The sequence below is a fragment of the Canis lupus genome, chromosome 4, assembly GCF_048164855.1.
Source record: "Canis lupus baileyi chromosome 4, mCanLup2.hap1, whole genome shotgun sequence".
NCBI classification, from domain to species: Eukaryota; Metazoa; Chordata; class Mammalia; order Carnivora; family Canidae; genus Canis; species Canis lupus.
This window is the reverse complement of record NC_132841.1, coordinates 75,460,539-75,469,790: the sequence shown is the minus strand read 5'-3', so window position 1 is coordinate 75,469,790 and position 9,252 is coordinate 75,460,539. Positions and strand designations below refer to the sequence as shown.

At 35.9% G+C, this 9,252-nt stretch overlaps 1 long non-coding RNA gene across 2 annotated transcripts in view; it reads left to right on the top strand.

The window, feature by feature from the left end:
• The first annotated feature begins 3,781 nt into the window (after positions 1 to 3,781).
• LOC140632688 (uncharacterized) overlaps positions 3,782 to 9,252 on the top strand; it is a 124,313-nt gene continuing 118,842 nt past the window's right edge. Inside the window, exons 1-2 of one of the 2 annotated variants that reach the window (XR_012030335.1) lie at positions 3,782 to 3,865; positions 4,824 to 4,902. This is a non-coding gene — a long non-coding RNA (uncharacterized lncRNA). Of the gene's footprint in view, positions 3,866 to 4,823; positions 4,903 to 5,097; positions 5,314 to 9,252 lie in introns of those variants that run through there. The other variant, XR_012030334.1, reaches the window with a different exon arrangement.

Genomic DNA, 9,252 nt, shown 5'->3' with positions numbered 1-9,252 from the left:
AAATTCCCATTGAAGAACTCATCAGGGTCCTAACAAATTTACTCTAAATCAGATCAAGTTTGTCACTATCAGAAAAAATTTACTGGGCTTGGATTTGGGGGAAATCTAAGAGTTTCAGTACCCAAAGGCCCTGGAAATCTGGAATTACCAACAATTAGTTTAGCAATGTGATCCAGACTAGACCAATGTACTTGGCCTTTCTCAATGATAAGGAGCTATATTATATTAAGCACTTGCTACTAGGCAGTGTGCTAAATGCTCTAGGGCATTACCCAAGTTTTTCTTCACAATATCTCTATGACAAAGGTATTTGGTTATCCTCCAGTTCTCTCTTTACAGAAATGGCTATTTGTGTGAATTTGAGACTCCTTTCCCTTCTGTAAAATAAAGACTTAGAGTGATTAAAAAATATCTTTCAATTTTGATATTTAACTGGGTTTCAGGCTTTAGAAGGTTAGAAACAAATTACTTTCTGGAAGTTGGAAAGAATCAATTGAGAGGGAAAAAGAGTGATCTCAAAAGCTTGAAACCATTTTCCAAATGTAGATAAAATCTGCCCTACTCTCAAAAGAAATTTCTTATACATCTCTAGTAACTAATAATTTTAATAGAGGGCTTTGGCATTGTATTGAGAAATTAATTTTCTCACAGTTCTTGGGAGTCCAAGATCAAGGTATTGCCAGGTTTGGTTTTTCCTACTTTCTCTCTTTGGCTTATACAGATAGTTGCCTTCTTACTGTGTCCCCATTTAGTCTTTCCCCTATGTGCATGTATTTCTGGTAGTTTTTGCACAATGTTTTGCACAATGTTCAAGTTTCCTCTTCTTATGAATACCAGTCAGATTGGATCAGGGCTCACCCTAATCACCTCATTTTAACTTAATAACCTTTTTAAAGACTCTATTTCTAAAGATAGTCTCATTTTGAAGTAGTAGGAATAATGTTTCAACATAAATTTTGAGGCATACAATCCAAACTATAACAGGCACGTTGATCATCAAAATAACACCATGCATCAGCAACCCAAAAAGTACTTTTATACTTATTTACTGGTGAGAAAATGGAAACTTAGAAATTTTAAGTAACAAGTCTAAAGTTATATAGCCAGTAAGTGGCAGAGCTGAGGTTGGACCAGGTTTTCAAATCCAATGCTAGTGGTTTTTGCATAAGACCACACTTCTTCTTGAATATAATTTAGGGGGTCTCTCTTACTTGAGAAGATGGCTAAAAAATTTCTCCTTCTGCGTATGAAGTGATAAACTTCTGGCTGTTTAGTAGTCACTTACAGCTTGGACATTAATGAACAAGTTAAATAACATCTGCTTCTCATAGACTAGAATCACTGTTAATACAAAAGCCCTATATGATGGGATCAAGAAAGTAATATTATTTCCTATTTTCCCCTGAGGTCTATGATACCCTCTTTATGTGTGTTTCTAACTTTTTAAAAAAAATTTATTTGATATAAAGAGAGAGCACAAGCAGGGGAAGTGACAGGGAGAAGGAGAAACAGGTATCCTACTGAGCAGAGAGGCAGAGAGCCCAATGATCCTAGGAACCTGGAATCATGATTTGAGCTGAGTGCAGATGCTTAACCAACTGAGCCACCCAGGTACCCCCTCCCTGTGTTTTATATGAGCATAGAAATATTTTCCCCAAACTATTAAAAGTTGTCTGAATTTTGGACGCTAAATGTGGCCAAGTATATAGTCCAATTTATATTTTGATTCTTGGACTCCTATGAAGAAAAATAATTTAAGTAAAAATTTACATCAAAAGAAGTGAAGGGAAGAGAAAAGAAAAATGATCATTTGTTGATACAAGATCATTTCCCCCTACAACATAAGTATATTGCAGCATTTTTTAACCTTTTTGGGGATTATGGAAGCCCTTTGATAAATTTTTTCAGAAAAATGCACATATACAACATTTTACTTAAAATTTCTGGAAGTTCATGGACCTTTTAAGCTCATCCATGGATCTTGAATTTGAAATTTGATGATGTTTCTTCTCACTTTTAAAATAATACAAAAATTGGGAGGAAAAAAAACTATAGTAGTGGAAAAGCAAGAAAATTAGGTTCCAGTTCAAGTTCCGTTAGAACTATTATGTTGTGTGATCCTCAACATTTTAGTTTTCAGTTTTCTCATTTATAAAAGGAGAAAGGATGATCTCTCAGGCCATGACAATTATAAAACTTGCATGAATCTAGATTGAATGTATTTCAAAGTTCAGCCTTGATATCTCTCCAGTCAATGATTGAAAGGGGGTGGAGGCACATAAAGTTTTGCTTTGCTTCATGTTCCTAGAAGTGGGAGAAGATAAATAATTCACAATAAAATATTAAGTATATTACACCAGCAGATATTTGGGCCTGGTAGATGCAATATGCACATAGTTACAAATTCTTAGCAGAAAGCTTTGAATGTCAAGTGATCATCCTATTCCAAACCCCCCTTTTGCCATATAGCTTTCCCTTTGAGAATACCACAGAGTATTTCTTTCTCTTTTCCAATAAGGGAGAAAGAGTCTTGCTAATTCCCAACTGAGGGAAAGAATACCTAGGAAATTTCAATAGTTTTGGCTGGTTAAAATCCTGAGAGGACTGTGGCTCCTGGATGCAGTATCTCTGAAGTTGAAACTGCTGAGGCCACTAAAGGACATCTTAGATCTTCTCTTCATAAATCACAGAAAATCTCTCTTTCCAAATAACTCAGAAAACTCCCTGAAGTCTATTAAGCACCAAGTGTTCTCTACTGAGCCTGGGTAAGTTGACTCATCAAACCATCCCTTTGCTTCTCTCCAGCTACAAAATATGTCTTTCTATATCTGAATCATAGAAAGTAATTCCATACTACTTTAGTGAAATTTGTCTCTAAATCTCTAAACCTGATCCTATTAGTTCTTCTGTAGAAAGTACTATAGAATAAATGACTTTAGAAATTTCTCACAATTCTGGAGGCTAGGAAGTCCAAGATCAAGCTGTAGTTCCTTTTTTCTGACTTGCAGATAGTTGCATTCTCATTGTATCCTAAGTGTGACCACCAGCTGCCATATGGCAGAGACAGTAAGAGGGAGTTCTTGGGTATCTCTTCTTATAAAGGCGCTAATGCCATCATGAAGGCCCCACCCTTATGACCTCATCCAAACTTAATTTACCTCCCAAAGACTCCATCACCAAATACCATCACACTGGGGTTAGATCATCAACATGTGGATTTTGTGAGGACACATTCAGTCCTTAACAATGTTTGCATATGGTTTGAGGTATGGGTTCAGCTTCATTCCTTTGGCACGCAGATATCCAGTTGCCTCAGCACCATTTGTTGAAGAGAATATTCTTCCCTCCATTGAGCAGTCTTGGCACTCTTACTGAAAATCAAATGACTATAGAGGTTTAAGTTTTTTTCTGGACTCAAAATTCTATTCCAATGCTTTATGGATCTAGCTAGCTGTATGCTAGTACTACCCTGTTTACTGTAGCTTTGTAGTTAGTTTTGAAATTGGAAAGTGTGAGTCTTCCAGGCAGCCTGGGTAGCTCAGCAGTTTAGCGCTACCTTTGGCCGAGAGCCTGATCCTGGAGTCCCACATCAGGCTCCCCGCATGGAGCCTGCTTCTCCCTCTGCCTGTGTCTCTGCCTGTCTCTCTCTCTCTCTCTGTGTGTGTGTCTCTCATGAATAAATAAATAAAATCTTTTTTTTTTTAAGTGTGAGTCTTCCAACTTTGTTAATGTTTTTAAAGATGTTTTTGGCTACTGAGAGTCCCTGACAATTGCATATAAATTTTAGGATCAACTTTCCCATTTCTGAGAAAAAAAAAGCCATTGGGATTTTTATGAGGTTGTGTTTAATCTTCAAATTGCTTTGGTGAGTATTGCCATCTTAGCAATAAGTCTTCCAGTCCATGAACATGAAGTATTTTTCTATTTATGTAAATTTTAAATTTCTTTATAGTTTTCAGTGTGCAAATCTTGCATCTTCCTAGTTACATTTATTCCTAAATATTTTATTCTTTTTTGATGTTATAGTAACTGGATTTTTTTTCTTAGTTTCCTTTTTGTTTTTATTTTTTCAGCTTTACTGTTAATTTCCTTTTTGGATTGTTCATTACTAGTATGTAACAACTCCTACTTTAAAAAAGGCTTTCAACATACATGAAAAGATTTGTAAATAAACATTCATTATACTTTAGTTAAAATAAATGTTTTAGGTAAGTAAATATAATGTTAAATGAGTATCTGTACTAAGTTGATTTTTAATTAACCAACTATCCTAACTGATCACATTGGATGAGAATGCTATTGTATATTTTAATAGCTTACATTTTAAAAAGGATTTAATTATTTATTTATTTATTTATTTATTTATTTATTTATTTATTTGAGAGAGAGAGAGTCAGAGAGGGAGGGAGAGAGAGGGGGAGTGTGCAAGCACAAGTAAGGGGTAGGGGGAAGGGGTAGAAGGAGAAGCAGACTGTCTGCTGAGCAGAGAGCCCAATGCGGGGCTCAATCTCAGAACCCTGAGATCATGACCTGAGCCAAAGGCAGGCACTTAACTGACTGAGCCACCCAGGTGCCCCAATGGCTTACATTTAAAAAAAATATATATTTATATATTCAAAAAATATAACCAATACATTATTTAGGAATGTTATCTTTAACACTATTGATATGAGTAGACAATCAAACTTGACTGGACTAAATAGTATTTACTCTAAGAACTCACAAGGTAAATGACTGGGGAAGTAGTCTTTACACTGCATTTGTTGCCTTTGATATTTAAGGATACTCTTTAGATGATAACTGTGCCTTCTTCTCCTTTCCAGGCTTTAAGAAGCAACATATATGAAGGGAAGAGGCTTAGGATCTGGGTTCAGGTTCTAACTCTGAACTACATCTCAGCAAGTAGGTAATTTCATGATTCTGAACTTTAGTTTTTCTCATCTGATAAATGGGAAAACCCCAAAATGCTCTATGTAGTTGTGAAAATTAAATATGAGCAATATTTTAGGAAATTACCTGGTATATAAGATGTCCTCAATATGAAAGTAATGGTTTTGAAAGATTTACTCAGTTATTATACATTTATTTCACCTATTCATTATCTCAGGTCCATCTTAGGGGCCCACAGCAATTGTGCTAGGTCATAAAAGGCATTGCAGGCAGCTTCAGCTTTGCTCTCTTGTATCACCTGTTATGGTGATGAAAGCCAGCTTCCAATGCCATGAAGATACTCAAGCAGCCCTATGAAGATGTTCACATGGAGAGGAACTGAGGCCTCAGGCAAAGGCCAGTACCAACTTGCCAGCAAACTATGTGAGCTACCTTGAATGTATCTACTAGCCCTAGTCAAGCCTTCAAATGACTGCAACCTCACAAGAGACCCTGAGCCGGAATAGCTTAACAGCATATTCTGAATTTCTGATCTATAAAAACTGTGAGAAGAAATTATTATTATTATGTTAAGCCACTAAATTTTAGGATAATTTCTTATATAGCCATACTAACTGGAACATTGGAATTTATTAAAATTCCAGGATTTTTTTTTCCTCTCAAGGATATTCACTTTCTTTGAATGAGAATGGGGTAGAAATATAGAGGTAAGGGATGAAGTATCATGAACTTAGCCAGTCAGATGGGCCAAATCATCTCTGCCCACTTTGCCCAACAAAGTGACAGATATTTCAGACAGATATCATATATCCTCACATTTTGTGGCCCTGAAAAGCTATAAAGCTGTATTAAAAATAATAAGTTGACTTAGTAAAGAATATATCTAATTAGTAGGTGTGTCAATACAACTGGCTGACAATGAAAATTTCAATTTAGAACCAATTGACCAACGTGTAGGAAGTTCTTGTGCTCAAATTTTAAGCTCAAATCCTTAAGCTAAGTTTTCTGGTTTGGAGCTGTCAGTACAAGTGGCTGACAATGTAAATTTCATTTTAGAACCAATTGACCAACGTGTAGGAAGTTTTTATGCTCAAATTTTAAGCACAAACCCTTAAACTAAGTTTTTTGGTTTGGGGTGAGGAGATCCCAGTTTCATATTTTATGTTTGGGTTTTTAGAAGTGCAGTTCTTAATGACTGCAGTTCTGTTGACTTTAATGAGACATATGATTACAGGATCTGGAAACAGGAGCACAGTGTATCACTTTTGGATGGTAAATTTTTGATGTCTTTCTTGAAGATTTTCCTATCACTGGAAAAGCTGACCTATTATGTATATACAAGAATGCCTGACTTCTTGCCTTCTATGAAGTGTTTATAAAATATTGTTCTGCTCCCAGATTTTAGGGATTTGAGTCTCTGAAGTTCTGAGCTTCATGCTCACCTTTGAGTCTTCCCTCTCTGATGTGACATGCTTATCTGAGTGTATTTCTGAAAGGCCTTTCGGATATCAGTATAAAGGAGACTCTTGAGTCTCTACTGTCTTCATTAGTAGAGTATTATTCTTCTTTATTGTTTTTCCCTATGGCTTTGAACATAGCTTGCAACTGAGTGGTCCAGCTATAGAATCAGAATGCCTCCACTGGCATTTTTCAAGCCATTTATTATATTCCAATAACATCTTAATAAAACCATTCTTTATTGCACAGGAGCTCCTTTGACCTCTTTTGGGAACCTACTCTAATACTCTGTGGCTCTTGTTCATAAGAACATTCTTTTTCCTAATATCTAGTCTAAACTTTTCCTTCCTTAGCTGAAGGCTTTTTGTCTCCCATTTTTTTTGAAACTACAAGTGATTCCCTTTCCTCACTGAAGACTAAACTTTGTACCTAATGGCTAGAATGTCAAACAAACATTAATCTTGTCTCCTGCCTCTTTACAGATGGAGGAATGCCCAAAAGCAATTTAGCTTTAGACAGCAGAAGTATTTGTGTAGTGTTCTTTACCCTCTGATTCATCTCAAATCATCTTGGATTAAGCTTTATTTCTCAAAGATGCCAACAGCATAAGAATCTACCTTGAAACTTAATAATCACTCCATACTCCTACATTTCATTTTAAATTATGTCTCTCTCTTACATAAGCTACCTACTGTAAAAAGGATACTTATACATTTGCAAAGAACCATTTATATGCCTCAGCAATACATGTATCATTTGAAATTTTCTCTTCATAGATAGGGCCTACTCTAAGACCACTTAATATGCAAAAAATTCATACTTTCCAAAGAGCTATGTAAGGGGCAATTGTTCACATCCAGGCAAACCTCCCCACTTCCCCCACCACTCTAAACACACATACACATGAGCCAGTCACACTGAAATTCCACCTTTGGGAATGTAGCCCTTAGGGATAACTAGTTCAAGATTTCCATGTAGATCTCCTAGGAGGAGGACGACACTGGCATTTCTTGATATTCTCTCTTTATACTTTTATTTCCAAACTAAGGGGGAAGGAATTTCAATATAAAGAGCTGAAAATAGAATGAGCTAGTGCACTGAGGCAGGAGTCATTTATTCCTTTTAGTGTGAACTAGTTTGATCTATTCTTCACTCTTAAGATATCATTGACATCATATTTTGAGCTAATGGGAATTTTAATGGGGAGGCATAATGGTGGAGGATGTGGGCAGGGGTAGTGATGATAATTAAAGAAAATTTTCAAGTAAGTGGGAGGATGGACCAGTGAAAATGTTTTAATAAGGAGTTAAAGGCATTTAGAGGGCAGAAGAGAAGGGCATCCATCTGCTCTCCATTTCAAGTTGACCTGATTGCATTCTCCTTTATTCTTCTACTACATCCACTAGAAAAATTCTAAAAGCTATGTCGAGGTTACTGGTTTGTTTGTTTGTTACCCTGACTGGACTCCTTGAGGACAGGAAACCAGAAGCAAGGGCTATGGGGAATACAATATGGAATGGGGCAACGGGAACATAATTTCATAATTTCAGCTGCATAAACCAAAGCCAAATAAAAATTAAAAAGAAAGAATGCATTACTTAAGGTTTCCAATGATTTATGGTAGCCTATCAGAATGTGGAGTGTACTGCATGCAGTTTTATGCTTATATAAATGGAGTTAAAAGGGATTGAGGAACATTGCTCTAATTTTGGGATGCAAAACTTATGGAAGAAAAGAAAAGGTGTTAAATGGTCCACAAAAGATAAAGTTTAAATACTCTTTTGAAAGAAATGGTGATGATGATGATGACAGCGGTGGCAGTCAAGATTTACTAATAAGTATTTGTTGTGTGCTAGGAACTATGTAGAATTCTGTTCATAAATCATTATTTAATCCTCACAACACTCTTTGAGATTGGTGCTATTTTTATTCTTGCCTTTCAGATTAAAAAAAAAAAACAAAACAACCCTGAGGTTTAGCAAGGTGAAGTAGAAATAGGAAATAGAGGAGGCAGAAATTGAACCTGGCATCTTAACTTGAGGAAAGGACTCAATTCCCCATGTAAGTGGAAATGAACCTATGCAGTTATTCTCTACCAGAAGACCTTGCTTTTTGGCTCTTCTTCCAGAAGTAATACCATCAATACTCTGTAAAATCTCTTTGTAGACAACATCAAATCTTGTGGAATGGCTACCTACAGTTAACAAATGTATAGATTTCAAGTGCCAGTGTTTTTAACATTAGCTTGCAACAGCAGGCTGCCACATTGGGAATTTATGTCATAGTTCTCTATTTATTACAGTGATCTGAGCTAGTGAATTTCATATTTTCAGCTCTTTATCTGGCAGATATAAGCATATTACCACTTGTCAAGGGTTATGATAAGTAGACAGATAATTTTGAGGAAAAAATTTAAAACACTGGAACAAACGTTTAACAACTAATTCTTTTTTTGTATATATATTTTTGGAGTTCAATTTGCCAACATATAGTATAACAGCCAGTGTTCATCCCATTAAGTGCCCCCATCAGTGTCCATCATCCAGTCACCCCATCCCCCCACTCACCTCCCCTTCCACTACCCCTTGTTCGTTTCCCAGAGTTAGGAGTCTCTCATGAACAACTGATTCTTAAGCCTGTGTTGCCACATAAAAAACTTGAAAAAAAAAAAAGAAAAGCACAAAAGCAGGAATCCTAACATTCCTGGATCAAATTTCAACTGCCATTAAAAATGGTTTGACATTTCCTCATGAATATCTGTCAGAGTTTCATCACATTAGGTATTCTTCTAATACGTTAAATAAAATTGAGGGAGGAATCACAAAAATAAGAGAATTTTGTACAGTTTGATAATCTAAGTTGTTATATTAAATGTTTTATATTTTGTTTACTATTTTGGCCACG